The sequence below is a fragment of the Aptenodytes patagonicus genome, chromosome 2 (assembly GCF_965638725.1).
Source record: "Aptenodytes patagonicus chromosome 2, bAptPat1.pri.cur, whole genome shotgun sequence".
In the NCBI taxonomy this organism is placed as follows: Eukaryota; Metazoa; Chordata; class Aves; order Sphenisciformes; family Spheniscidae; genus Aptenodytes; species Aptenodytes patagonicus.
The window spans coordinates 2,112,481-2,127,318 of NC_134950.1; the positions used below are offsets into that span (position 1 = coordinate 2,112,481).

The 14,838-nt window shown below is 47.0% G+C and overlaps 1 protein-coding gene across 8 annotated transcripts in view; it reads left to right on the forward strand.

The window, feature by feature from the left end:
- Positions 1–14,838, forward strand: part of TSNARE1 (t-SNARE domain containing 1) — a 530,096-nt gene that overhangs the window by 41,956 nt on the left and 473,302 nt on the right. For 5 of the 8 annotated variants that reach the window (XM_076329011.1, XM_076329018.1, XM_076329017.1 and 2 more), the window contains one exon: positions 5,694–5,744. The exons of the other annotated variants lie outside the window; for them this stretch is intronic. The gene's annotated coding sequence lies outside the window, so the exon portion shown is untranslated. The remainder of the gene's footprint in view (positions 1–5,693; positions 5,745–14,838) is intronic. 8 annotated transcript variants of the gene reach the window in all.

A 14,838-nucleotide genomic window follows, 5' to 3' on the forward strand; every position in this document is an offset into this window, starting at 1 on the left:
ATCTTCCATGCAGCAAATCGCAGATTTCTCCTCCCATGACCTCCTTGGCACGTGGGATGAGGACCTTCCTGTTTGGCTTGGTGGCTCCTTGGATGCTCCCTTGGAAGCTGCGATGGAGCAGAGGAAACCTTCTTCTGTTCATCACAGCCAGGACAGTCCTGCAATTTTAGCTTCTGGTTCTTGGTACTCTTGCTTCTTGCCTTGTCTGTGTTTTCTCATGGGCACGTTACAGAGCTGTGCCGGTGGTGGTTAGTGTGATACCGGTGGCTGGGGACAGAAGATATTGTCTCACCCAGCTACTTGGGTGCACGTGTGGATTTCTGTGATGGGTAGAAGATGACTCTTCCTCTGAGTCATGCAATTCTTATTTCCTTCTATAGGCTGGTAAAATCAGTTGGGGGACAGGGAGAGAAGAAATGGAAAGAGTCTCAGTATTTCAGCAACCACTCCTCCGTGGCGGTTATTTTAGCAGCAGTTTGCATCTCAATTTCAACCCCAAAATATGTATCAAGTGCAGGTAGCTGTGTTTGCTGAGCCAGAAGATGTCTGAGATGGTGTCAGTTTCCTTGCTGTGGTCCTGATAGTGTGAGGAGCCATGAAGGAATTGTCAGCCATGTGGACGAGAGAGGTAATGTGAAAAAAAAAATCTGTTGAGGTTAGCAGCAAGACCTTGGAAACGACTTGGCTTGCCATATTGGTGCCTGGTTGTTGAACAGGGTTTTCACCATGGGACACTGACTGCCTTGAGGGCTGTGGGTCAGCATCTGTCCCGATGCTCCCTCTTATAGAGCTGCTCATCTCAGCTGGAGTTTCAGAGTCCTAAAGCCAGGTGCAGCATGGATATCAGGGTTTTGCTCTGGTCTGGTAGGGCAGCATTACATGTCTTGGCCCAATACCTCTCTGTAGGGTAAGCAGTTGATGTGCATGGTGGGTGGAGATGCTTTCACAGGTGGTTCTCAGAAGCTCTTTCTACTTAGGGATGCCCAACCTTGTGACGTGTCATGATGTTGTAGCCCCCGAACTCTGTGTTTGCTCCCACCTGCTCCTTGGGGTTTTTACTAAGGTAATTTTGGTTTTCTCTTGGCTTTTAGTTTTACTTCTCTTGTGTCAGTGTGGTGGCAAAGCCAGAACATACATGAGACTTTCAGCAATGGTTTCTGAGAAAACACTCATGGTCACCTTTTGCTGCTCCAAAATATTGGGAAGCCTGTCTTCTCCTGGTCCTCCCATGTCCATTTGTATTGGAGGATGACTGTCGTCCATGTGCATGGAGGAGACAGTGCCCTAAAGGCAGCCTTGTGTCTCAAGCAGTGGTTGGTCTGCTGGAACAGGCATGGTGATGGAGCTGGAACCCTGCTTTGAAGTCTGGTAGCAGCAGAGTGATGCAGCTTCCCATTAGCTCTTTCAGCTGTCGGGAGTCTCTTGACGTGATGCAGGGAAGTTTCCACGTGATGAATTTCAGGGAGTGAGGCAAGGCTGGGTGTATGTTTTAATTTTAGTTCTGCATGACAGAGGATGCTTGCGAGCCCGTCATATTAATTTCAAAAGCTCTTCGGTATTGTGGTTATTTTGCTGGAATTACACAGTGGGTTGACTGGGGAATAAGCAAGCAAAGCGGGAATTTGAGGAACAGTAAAACCAACCATGCAGATATAAGTTAGCCTGCACAGCCTGTCAGTAACCAGCCACCTGCATATCTTCCTTGACCCTGTTCCTATCCCTAGGAAAGAGGTTCTGACCCTGGAGGATCTTTGCATCCTCAGTCTTTTGGACTGCAGTTACTGGATTGGAAAGACTCCAGTTGTCCAGCTCTCTAGCTCAGCCATCTTCCACTGGTCCCATCTGCTAATTCATTCTCCAGGAGAAACAGAGTCGATGCCATGCCAGCAGGAACTGTCGTAAGCTATTTTCATGTCTAGTGCCTGGGCATGGCATAGGGGAAGGCATGGAGAATTCCCAGAAAGGCAGTTGAGTAATGGAAGGTGATGGGTCCAGACGGAGCAGAGAGATCTTCAGAAAAGAGTCCCTCTTCCTCTGCTCTGGTTTCCATGCAGCTGAGCTTTGACAGCACTAAAACTTCAGGTAACGTCCTTGTGGAAGCCTTTGCTTGCTCAGAAGGGGGAGCTGGTTGCAATCCACTTACGCCATAACAAGCTGGGAGGAACATGGCATCTATACAGACAGTTGGTCCCTGCAGCATGTGTAGGACCATGCACGAAGACACAAGGTGGCCCTGCAGCGAGGATGTGAATGTTGGAGTGAGGAAGCCTGGGTTGGTCTCTCCGCATCAGAAGTGTAATACAGGTGTACAGGACAGTGTCTTTGGCTGTTGATTTGTCTTGGCGCTGTCCTGGTTTCCACCCCAGAGGCTACTTAGGTTTTAGGAGGATGGTGTACATCTGACAGGCATGGGTTAAGTTGCAGCCTGGGGACGTTCCTGGAGAACCCACTAGGCAAACTCCTCTAGATAGCAGCCGTATTGGACATTGTACAAGTGAGATGCAATCTGTGCCTCCATCTCATGATTTTTGTTGTTTTTTTTAATAAATATTGTGTTTGTGTGCTTGGATGGCATTTTCCATTCAAAAAGGGAGGGAAAGAATGAATGCGTCACCCACATCCAAGGTGCCGGGCACATAACTCAGGAGAATTACTCATAAGACTGCAACCTCATTATCCAGCTATGAAGGATGTCTTCCACCAATTTCCTCAGTCTGGCCACAATCCTGAAATTAATCTCACCTAAACAGTCAGTAGCATTTCCGCTATCAGTGCAGGCAGAAATTGTTTCATTTCTTGGCTGAATGGTTCAAAGAAGAAGAAAGGAAAAAGAAAAACAAAAAAAAGCCCAAAGTATAATACTTAAGTGGGTGCGTTCACTCTGGGCTTTAGAAAAGGATGTCTCCTTCCCAATTCCAAGCAGACGATGGAGTGCATCCCCTGGAAGCCCTGGATGGATTGCCATGATGTTGTCATCACAGTGTGTATCAGCATGTAGGGGTTGAGTCTGTTGCGACTTTGTTGGCCTTGTTAGAGCTGCTCTTCCTCCTGCCATCTGAAGCTTCAGTGTGCGGTTCTTCCAGCCTCCCTGCCTTTCTTGTTGAATCTTAACGTACTTCTGCCTGTCATCTCCCACACCAGGTTTCCTGCTCCCAATCCTTGGCCGTCACCACAAACGGCTGATGTTGCCCTTGGGCACGCTCATCCTGGCTGAACAGCAGGATGCTTTTCACAATGTTTGCTTTCCAGATGGATCTCCCCTCTCTAAGTCTGCTGTTTTGCTCTGCTGGGGAAAACACGGCTGCCCTGGGGTTTGTTTTGCACGCGCAAGCGTAGGTGGAGCAGATTGGAGAAGACTCAGAGCACCTGGTTGACTGGTGAGCTGGGTTGTTGAAGTGGTTTCCCTCCTGTAAACATCTGAGGAGGAGAGGATAGCTTACCCTTTTGGGTAACAGATGGGATCTGGAGTTACTGTGCCTTTGTGGGCACTGGTAGGATGAGCTGATTTTTGGATCTTGTTGCTTGGGAGAGCCTGTGTGAGGCTTCAGGCTCTCTTAAGTGCATGCTTCTGTATTTCTTTCTTCTGATGGAGAATCACCTGGGTTTTAGCTGCTCTTAGCACTGCCTTGCAATAAACGGCAATGGTGAGCATATGAGGGTTGAAATTCAGACCTAAGTGCCTCTCTCACTGATGTTAAGATTCAGAAACCCAGGGGTCTCTTATGTGCTCTTCATCATACTCTTCCTAAATTTCTGCTCCTGGAGTGGAAGAGGCTGGCAGCTGAAGTCATGAATTCCCAGCTCTCAGCCACTACTGCTCGTTTTCCTTCCTAAAGAAAGGAGATGAAGTAAAGGTGCTTTGGGACACCCAGCAGAAAAAGCAGTGATGGTGTTGCTCAACAAGAAGTTGGACCTGGGATGTCCTAGACAATACAAGGCAAACTCGCAGGCCGCACATCGCCTTGTCCTGCCCGTTAATCTCTAAGAAGCTGCTAACGTTTCTTCTGTCAGCTGCTAGCTGTGGTTGGAGGCTTTTTAAAAGTTTCCCTTTGCCCCGTGGGCTAGTTTTACCTTACCAAGAGGACACAAGAGTGCTGGTGGGGATGTCCCAGGTGTAGGATGCTGAAGGATGAGGTGGGGTACGCAGATTGCCGCTCATCTGCTAATGAAGACTATGGTAAACAAGAGGCGATGGAGGACGAGGATTGAGCTGAGTTGCCTGATGATGATTTTCAGAGGTTAAATGGGCAGGTAGTTGGGAATTACATCCTCTAGCTGTAACAACTCAATAAGATCAATGTTTACAAAACAACTCGCACAATTTGATCCAAATCTTGATTAAACCTCTAGGCTGGTTGTCCCTAGCCTGAAGCGCTCGGTAACGCGTATATTTGTTGTGCTACCTTTTGATGTTTCTCGCAGCCAGCAACAAGAAGCTGCTGATACAGGAGGGGAAAGTCTGCTGTCACAGTGTGTAATTGGCTTGGTATGTTTGCACAGAGGTCACCGACGGCTGGGATTGCTGCCCTGGGCAGATACAAATCATTGCTGCAATTTTATCTCTGAATTTTTCCGGCTGGGGAAATTGCATGCATTTTTTTTAGTGAGCTTTGTATATAGAGCATGCATGTAGGAAGTATATAGCATGAATATAACAAGTGTTTATTAATACCTTAAAAATACTATCGTATTCAGCAAATGGTGACCAGAGCATTATAGGAGCTAAACGCAGTGTGTGAAAAAGGGCTTCCTTGTTGGCGTTAATTGAACAAAGGAAGTAGGTGCATTAATTAAAAGGCCTTTTGTGATAGCAGACTGATGAATGGACACTGCATTTTCTTTGTAATGGAGTAAATTAGGAAATACTGCATACTTAATTGCTGTTGCAAGGTAGATGGATATGTTAAGGAATCCACAATTTATCTGGCTAATGCTCATCTTGCATCATGTGAGTGTCTGCGGGTAAAACCATATAGCTTGTGGGTGCAGCTCTGGGTTGCATCTTGAAAGCTGCCTGGGGCTCGGCGGATGCAGGACCTGCCTCTTGGTGTTGCAGCAGCACTTTTCCCTTGCAGGAGAATTGGATGCTTTTATAGCCAAGAGGGGTTGTGTTTCTAGAAGGGTAGTCCTTAGGATAAAAGCTAAAAGTGGAAGTTCTTGCAAGGTAGGGGGGTGTGTACGTGTGTACGCAAGTGCAAGAGATAAACAGCCTGCTGGTGAGAAATGTGAAGATCTTGAACGAGCGGGGCTCTCCATGTTCTCTCAAATTTGACGTAAACTGAACTGCTTAACTGGATTGTGGCCAGAGTGTTCCTCCCATGACAGGTTCAGGATCCTAAAGAAGGCAGGACAGTTAAATAAGTGATTCCCCTTTCCCGTCTCAGGTTTTAATTTGTTACTTTTCACAGGTATCTTGCAACCAATTATAACCCTCCTCTGCTAATCTGGAAGTCTTAAAACCCTTTAGCAGCTTTAGAGCTTCACATCTGCTTTCTTTTAAAAAGAAGATGCTATTCCTACACTCAGCAGTGATGTTTTGAGGAATCAACACTTGCTTTTGTACCTGTTCGTACAGCCCAGTTCAGAGACTGCAGGTCACCAGCTCATGGTGCTGATGGTGTCTGTGTTCTTAGGCATGATAGTGAAATAGTTTTCTTCCCAGTACTAATCAGTTGTCTCACTTTTCTTTCCAGATTAGAAGAAAGTCTTGTGTGACCAGGGGAACAGGACTTAGGAAGCAGTTGGTAAGAGCATCTCTGCGGGAGAGGGTCACCTGCACGTGGAAGGATGGGGCTCAGGCAGATGCAAATAAAATTTTACCCTTGAGAAATGTTTTTTTTTCCTGGCTTTCATTTATAGAAGCTTCACCCTCTTTTGGACCGAGTTGCAAAAAGGGGGAGCTGTTTTTTGAAAGTTTTGAGCTCCTTCTTCTCCAAAACAAAGCCTTCCTGAACAGGCCTTTTATTCCTTCAAAGCTCTTCTCAAGCTACAACCCTGCCAGCAGTATTGTTTTAAGTGCCTGTGCTAACGTGATTAGAAATACCACTTATCTAACTCAAGTAAAAAAACACCTGTTTACCTACTCAAGCATAGCTGGTGGTCTGGCTAGTTGTCTTTTTTCACTCCCACATCCTTGATTTTTGTGCCAAACAAGGTTGTACACAACCATCCTACTGAAAGCTAGCAAGCAGGATTTGGTGATGTGTTGCTTTTCTGTGCGCTGATATGATGGCGAGGCTGGGGAGGGAGTCCCTGTGCGTCATGCCTTAGCTTCACTCATATGGAGAGCAACCTTATCCAAGAGCTGTCTCAGAGCTGTGGCCATATTTTCGTGTTCTCCCCGTGTTGTCATTGTGCTGGTCTTCTGATGGTTTTGTGTCTTTGATCTCTAGAGCTAGCTATGTACAGAAAAAAATGAAATACGGAGAATGGCAGTGTTTTGAAACACGGGTGCTTAAAGATGCCCTGTAGAATTAGAATCATAGACTCATAGAATGGTTTGGGTTGGAAGGGACCTCTAAAGGTCAGCTAGGCCAACCCCCCTGCCATGGGCAGGGACATCTTCAACTAGATCAGGTTGCTCAGAGCCCCGTCCAACCTGACCTGGAATGTTTCCAGGGATGGGGTATCCACCACCTCTCTGGGCAACCTCTGCCAGTGTTTCACCACCCTCAGCATAAAAAATTTCTTCCTTATATCTAGTCTGAATCTACCCTCTTTTAGTTTAAAACCATTCCCCCTTGTTCTGTCACTACATGCCCTACTAAAAAGTCTGTCCCCAAATTCCCTGAAATCACTGAGGACCATGTTGTTCTGTAGGTCTTCACGTTTAACGTCATATTCCTCCTCTTGGAAACTCTTGCCAGGGTGAGTAAAGCCTTGTTGGTCTCCTGTGCAGTGTTGAAAGGCAAGCAGGGGAGTGCTGGTCCCATGCCACGCTGGTGGGATGTGCATGCATTCCCTGGATGCTCAGTGGACTGGTCCACTCTCGGGGGACTTGCCATCTGCTCCAGCAGCAGATTCACAAGCAGCAACTCTGTTCTTGGCCAGGACGGCTGAAGCCAAGCTCCATTGGCTTTTCCCAGGACTATTCTTTCATTTTCCCTCCCATCTGATTTACCTCCACTTGGAGGTGTAGGGAGCAGCTGTGGATTTACATGACTCTTCCATGGTGTCCCTTGAGACAGCAGCTCTTGATTCATCACCTGCAAGGCTTGTATATGGGGAGAGAGCAGAGCTTCGTGTAATTTTCATGTTACCTGCGGCAGCACCGTTGCTGAATCAGTGGGATGGGTGCCCATTTTGGTACAGGTGATGTTTCCTTAAATATCAGTGCTCATTGCCCCTGGATCACCTTGCAGCAGTACTGACTAAAGAGCATTAGTGGTGTTATTGCTGTCCTGAATAGTCCCCCAGCACCACTTTTGCTGGGGAGAGATAATATAAATTGTCCTCCTACAAGGATCTGGGCTGAAAACTAGAGGATTTGGCTTTCAATATGAGCTAGTCGTGCCTTAAAACAAATTTTGCTGAAGGCGTCTTTTCTCAGCTTTATAGCTTTCCCTTTCCATCTCTTGCTTTGACGTGCAGTTTCTTCTGTGTGGCAGAAAGGACCAGCTGTGTGGGAATATGGCCTCTGGGAGCTGCCTAGACCAAGGTGTTAGAAAGGTGTAGTCGACCAGGTGGTGGGGCTGATGGTTTTAGCAGTGAGGGGGGAGATAGCTGTTGTGCCATCTCTGTATCTCTGACCTGTCTTGCTCTTGCTGGACCTGGAGTCACGAGCCTGTTGGTGGTGTGAATTATGAAGAATGCCAAACGTGATGAATGTGAAAGTCCCTTCGCGCTTTGAGAGATGTGTTGATGGTGTCAGCCAAGCCGGGGTCAAGATATTTGTCTTCCACCAGCTGCCGTGATGGTCCCTGGCTGTGTTGACAGCGTGTTGGCCCCTGTTGTTTTGTTGACCTGTCCAACTTTGTAACTGTTGCTGTGGTGTCTTTGTGTTCTTGGACACTTGCTGATCGCCCTCTCCTCACTCTGTGTGTACCGTGGGTCTGGCGCTCTGCCTGTGTACATGCTGCATGATGAGGATGAGGAAAGTGGGTGGGAACTGTTTGGGGAGGGTCATCTTCAACTAGATCAGGTTGCTCAGAGCCCCGTCCAACCTGACCTTGAATGTTTCCAGGGATGGGGCATCCACCACCTCTCTGGGCAACCTGGGCCAGTGTTTCACCACCCCAGCTGCAGGTTGGGTATGGGATGCTCTTGAAAGCCTTGCTGTTTGGTAGCCACATGTTGGTCCTTTGGGAGCAAAGCTACAGAAGGACATCTCTTGCAGCAGAGAGGCCATATCTCTTCCTATACAGATTTGCTGTTATTCACCTCCTGATACCCTTAAAGTCCAGGTAGCGGAGTTGTTTTTAGCTCCTTGATTCTCCCCGCCTGGGATCTGCGTTGAGCGAGCGCTGGTCAAGGCACTTTTGCTGGGAGGGGTGTACAGGGTGCAAGCACAGCGTGCTCCCTGGCCCCAGCCCGCTTCATCCACGTGGCCAAGTGTTTGCCAGAGGCTGCTGAGGTCTGGAGAGGCCACTCCATGCTAAGTGCACCAGCGGGTCCTCCCTGGGGATGTTGTTCAACTGGCCTGACCCATGCTTCAGCCATTCAAGTGATGCAAGTAAGAGGTTGACTGAGGCTCAGCCTGTGCTTGGATTCGTGTCCGGGTGGGAGCAGTGAGCATCAGCTTCAGTGCTCAAACTTTTCTTGTATGACCAAGTGATTTTCTTTCTTCTTGTCTCCGACTGGTCATTTGTGCTTTCAGGTAGAGGCACGGTGATTGGAAAAATTGTGTTTATATCAGTGCATAAAAAAACATATGCATGCACACAACTATATATAAAAGATACCTTTGTTTGCTAAAGCAAATGGAGGTGTAACATCCATGTGTTGATGCTCTTATTGTGCCCAGGCCCTTGCTAGATCTTGTTGCATTTTCTCCTTATCCCTGTCCTTCTGATCTTCGCAAGTGTTGCTGTTGAACCTCACAAATGCTGTTTGCCATGTGGATACTGATTTTGTCTTTAGGGGTGCTAAGGAGTTGGGGACGTTGTTTGTCCAAGGGCACATACAGGAGCTCAAAGCTAGTGATGTGTACTTTCTGGTGGACTTGGGTTGCTATTGCTCCTCTCCCAGCATGCTGCTCTGTCTCCTCATACCACATGAGGTTCCCGGCTGTGGCGTTCCTCTGCGGGATGCTGTCAAGTGTGTATGGAAGGCAAAAGGAGCCATTATGCAACATCCTTGCGGCTGTCCCAGCTGTCAGCATGTGATGTGAATGGTGTGGTGACCCAAAATAGCTTCTCCCTGGGTGGTGGGTTAATCTGGTACCTACCCACGCCTGCCTTTGTCTGGATGTCCTGATGTTCAGCATTCAGTACACCACCCACCTTACAGCAATGGGCAGTGTCTCTGGGCTGTTAGCATATTTTGTGTTTTCTCAAACCAGTTTCTTGGCCAACGTTTCAGCACTGGGGTGGTTTCTGGCCAGATTTCACCCATGTGGTGGTCCCTGCTCAGTGAGCAGGGCTGGCTTCGCCTCCGCAAAGCCTGCGGCTCCTGTCTTGCTGCTTTTTCCCTGCATCTCAACGCTTGCATTCCTGCAAGTGAACAAGATAACCGCCACGTCGTTTTTGTAGCAAACTCTCCTCGAAGTGACAGCCGTGGGCAAAAGCGTATTGATGTGGTGCGTTGGGATTGCTGATTCGCTGGGCTGTTGTCCTAATCTCCTTAGCATTGAAAGAGTTGCCGCTCTGAGCTTCCTCGGTTGTCTTTCTTGAGAAACGCCGCCTCCGAGTAACCCGGGATCTGCACAAATTCCCTGGTCTTCCCCGAAGAAGTAGGAAGGTGTTCTCCCACTTCAGCAACGTGGTTCGGGTTTGGCAGAGTGTGGAACTAGAGAGAAAGCTTTCCACACTTGGATGCGAACGTTGCTGTCTGGCCGCGGGAGGTGTCTGCCGTGCACCACATGGGAAGAGGGTTTCTTGTGTTTTGGGAGTGCTCCTCAGATGGGGAAAACCTGGGTGTTAAGGAAGGATTTATCTTTTTTTTTTTTTTTGAGATGCGGGGGGAATACAGGGAAATGAAATTATAGTTATTGCAGTAGCTATTGCTAAGGACAGCTCCTGGATGTTTGTCAACTTCAAAAATGAGCTGAATCGCCGCCGCATATTGAGGGATTGATGAGAGCTTTCCTGTGCTGTGCAGGTGTTTGGACCAAGCACTGGCACCTGAAAATGCATGAACTATGGAAATCCAATATTCTTCCCACTTCTCACCCTCCTGTGGCATCATGAATCTGCTGGTGGCTGCCATCACCTATTTTCCAGCCTATAAATGTCCTCTTTTGCAGCTCGGGTGGGATGGGGGAAAGATGAGACTGTCCTTGCCCTCCCTCCATCAAATGGCTACCAACTTCAGGTTGAGATGCTGGGGTTGATGACTTAGCTTTATTTATGTATGTATTTATTTTTTAAAGAAGTGGAGGGACTGATTTTTTTTTTTTTTCCTCTTTTGACCTGGAAATTCCAGAAACTCGGGTTCCATAATCAAGAGTAGGTGCCTTCTTGTCTTAAAAGCGAAGACATCTGTGCAACCACCTTAATTTCTGCAGCGAGCTGCCAATGAATCTGTCCTGTGTCAGGCCAGACTTTTTGGCTGCAACCTCGGTTTTTCAGGGCACATCAGTGTATTCTGAATTATCTGCATCCCTGGGCCGTACAACTTTTCTCTTCTCTTCCCTTTGCCAGCTTTGGATTTTTTTGTGTGTTTTAAAAACACCTCCTCCACACACGGGCAGGTTTCTGTGCTGGTTTGGGACGGCAGCCAGCGTTTCTACAGCTGGTGTGTTGAGTGTCGTGCGAGGTTTCTGCAAAAGAGGCAAATCCAGATGTCCCCTTTTTTTAAGCAGCAAGGAAGGAGCTGATGTGAGTTACTTCTGCATTTAGAGATCCAAAAGGCCGAGTGTATTTATCTTTTAGCTGAATGGGGTGACAGCTCTCCAGCCTGCTTGCTGCAAATTCAAGGTTATTTTATGGAGTCGTGGTGGGGATCTTTCCTCTTTTTTTCCTCTCCTCTCACAGTGGGCAAGGATGGAGATACCGTGTGTGGGGTGGTGTTAGAGCAGGTGCTCTGAGGGATGTGGATCACGAGGATGAAGAACTGAGTGTAGGTTTGGAAGAGGATTTTGTTGGCAGCTGCAGAGCAGAGGGAAGGGAGTCTGGCAGTGATTGCACAGGAATGGTCTCCAGAACCCAAAAAATACTGATCCGGCATCAAACAGTAAGACAAGGAAACTCTGTGGCACTATCCAAATCAGTTGTTACACTAATTCCAACGGAAAGGACATCACTTTTTTCTAAAATGACAATTTTTCTATGAAATTTGAAATGCTGGTGAAACTTTGAAATTCTTGCTGACTTCCTAACTCCACTCCTCTTCCCACCTTCATCTTCCAGCCACGTACAACCTAGAGCGAGGAAGGAGCGTTCATAAAGTCAAGCAGCACAAAGGTAACGAAGAGGAGAGGCAATAACATGGTGCCTGTCATTGAGGGAGAACATTTCTGCGTTTGAAGGTGGTTTGAATTAGTGTTTGCTGTTTTAAGGCAGTGTTGCAGATTGGCTCATGTCATCAGTCCTTGTCTCCTCAACAATACAATTGCCTGAGACAATCTACTCTGGTTTAAGCTGGCCAGCTGGGAAGGAGTTTGTCTTGGAAACTTTCAAGTTAGAAGTATATTTTGAATTAGAAATAAATTCACTCTATCTGTTTTGAGAGAGCAAGCTGGGAAGCAGAATAAAGAATTCCTTTTTTTTTATTGGGAAAGGAACAAAAAAAATTGATCAAATACAGAACGAAACTGTACTCGGCACTGGTGAGGCCGCACCTCGAATACTGTGTTCAGTTTTGGGCCCCTCACTACAAGAAGGACGTTGAGGTGCTGGAGCGTGTCCAGAGAAGGGCAATGAGGCTGGTGAAGGGTCTGGAGAACAAGTCTTCTGAGGAGCGGCTGAGGGAACTGGGGTTGTTTAGCCTGGAGAAAAGGAGGCTGAGGGGAGACCTCATCGCTCTCTACAACTCCCTGAAAGGAGGTTGTAGCGAGGGGGGGGTCGGTCTCTTCTCCCAAGTAACTAGCGATAGGACGAGAGGAAATGGCCTCAAGTTGCGGCAGGGGAGGTTTAGATTGGATGTAAGGAAAAATGTCTTTACTGAAAGAGTGGTGAAACATTGGACCAGGCTGCCCAGGGAAGTGGTGGAGTCCCCATCCCTGGAGGTATTTAAAAGACGTGTAGATGAGGCACTTAGGGACATGGTTTAGTGGGCATGGTGGTGTTGGGTTGACGGTTGGACTCGATGATCTTAGAGGTCTTTTCCAACCTCAATGATTCTATGATTCTATGATTCTATGAAATAAAGAAAACCTGCAAACAGAGTTGAAAAGGCTCACCTTCAGTACAGTTGTGTGTGATTATTATTCTGAAGCCCTCTTTGGGATCAAAACATCTTTGCCAAATGCAAAATATTGTCTGTACCTGCCAGTGTTGCTGCTGCAAGAAGGTGCAGTTGTTCAGTAAGTAGTTAAAATTTTGGGGGAAAATATGTAGAAAGTGATTAAAAAGTAATTTAAAAGTATCTGTGCTTTCCCATTAAGCTTTTGCCAATGGCATTAAACAGTCTGTTTCTTCCCCTGCACTTGTAACAAGCCTATTGTCACGCTATAGGCATTTTTATGATAAAAAAAGTAACATCGTGTATCGACCAAAGCTCAGTTAACTGAAGCAAGTGGAAGAACTCCCTTGGCAAACAACAACCTGCGGCTGGGGATGTTGATTTCTCTAGGGATTAGTAAATTTGGCATATCAGTGTATTTTTAAATAATTCCATACCCTCATAGTGCCAGTTAGGGAAAGGGTGTTATTTCTATTCTTTCCCTTAAATTGGACCAGGAAAACCATGTGCTGGAATTTTTTTTTTTTCCTTCCAATTGCAGTAGAGCAACAATGACAACAACAACAACAACAACAAAAGGCAGTAAGCAGTTGGGGCAGACTGTAGAGTTGAGGGAATACAGATGTGTGAACGCTTTCCTGGCTCTGAAAAATGCCTACTTTGCCCATTACAGGAAAAACAAGGTTGCAGCTCTGCAAACATTAAAGGGGGCTTATAAAAAAGATGGCAGAAAACTTTTTAGCAGGGCCTGTTGCGACAGGACAAGGGGGAATGGCTTTAAACTGAAGGGGGGTAGATTCAGACTAGATATAAGGAAGAAATTTTTTACACTGATGGTGGTGAAACACTGGAAGAGGTTGCCCAGAGAGGTGGTGGATGCCCCATCCCTGGAAACATTCCAGGTCAGGTTGGAGGGGGCTCTGAGCAACCTGACCTAGTTGAAGATGTCCCTGCCCACGGCAGGGGGGTTGACCTAGATGACCTTTAGAGGTCCCTTCCAACCGAAACTGTTCTATGATTCTATGTGTTGCACCCATGTAATAATATAAGCGGTATAAGTGATATTATAAGAGCTTGCATGAAGAGCTTGAAAATGCTCAAAACACTTCTGGATGGGGTCTGGAGGCGCTGCTTTCATTGGGTATTTGAGGCAACTTTTGGGTCATATTTTTTCACAGCTCTCTTGGCCTTTGCTTGGTGGTGTGTTTTTCCAAACCACACATTAACTCAATGGAGTCTCAGTGGAATGAATGGTTCCTTAGAGTCAGCTAGATCTTGTTGGTGGAGTTGGACTTTGTTAGTCATGGGGGGTGTCCTGAATAAAGTAATCTGCAGGACTGGGCCCAGGGGGGTTGTCCCCAGAGACTGCTGTCTTCAATCTGGAGAGGACTCTGGACTTCAGCTCCATGGGAAGGAGCTTCCAAAGAAGCCTTGGACCTGCCCTCCTTGAACCTCTTCTGTTGAGAAAAGTTGCTGAAGGCAACAGATGCTTCATTATAAGCATTGACATCCCTACTGGCTGTTATGGTAAATGGCTTTTTTCCATATGCCAATGGCTTGATGTCTCGTTTTCAGATATCACCCCAAAGCCTTTTTTTGTCTTCTCTCTTTGCTTCCCTAAATAATACCTGAAGGAAGAAATAAACTTGGAGGGTGCTGTCGTAGCTGGTGTGCAAGGTGCTATATAAAATAAGGCTGTCTTGGACAGCATCGCTTGCCCTGTCGGTGCAGCCTTTGGTTGGTTTGTTGGCTCCCAGCCTGCAAACACTTTCTGGCAATTTGGTCCTTTGGGCAGAGCCACTCTTCTAGTTAATGAAATCTGAGGACTATTATGCTGAAAAGCTGTCCTCCTCCACCAGTGCTCCCCTCTCTTGCCCTTATTTCTTCTTTGGACGTGTGCTTTCTTCTTAGGACAGGGAGACTTCCCAGCATCTACAGTGAGGAGAAGTGAAAGCAGGTTGAACAAAGAAGCTCAACGTTGGAAAGCTCTACAGGACATGAAAACCTTTTCTTGCACAATGGTGGTTCCCAAATGTTTCTGCTGAACCCCCAGCACATACTGTTGAGCCATGCTTCCATGATGGATACCTGTTGGGCTGTGCTGGACGTGGGAGTCAATGCAGTGGGGGATTTTTAGAAGACGATGATTGAAATGCTGTTCCTTGGCTGATCTGCAGTTTGCCCAGACCTGCTCTGTAGAAGCTGGTGGCCTTGGCTGAGCTAAGTGGTCTAGTTGGCATAATTTCTCTTTTCTCTCACAACCACTCTCAGGCATGACATCTCTGATAAAGAGCTCAAATTGTCTTCTAAGAACTGTATTTACAATAAGCTATGTAA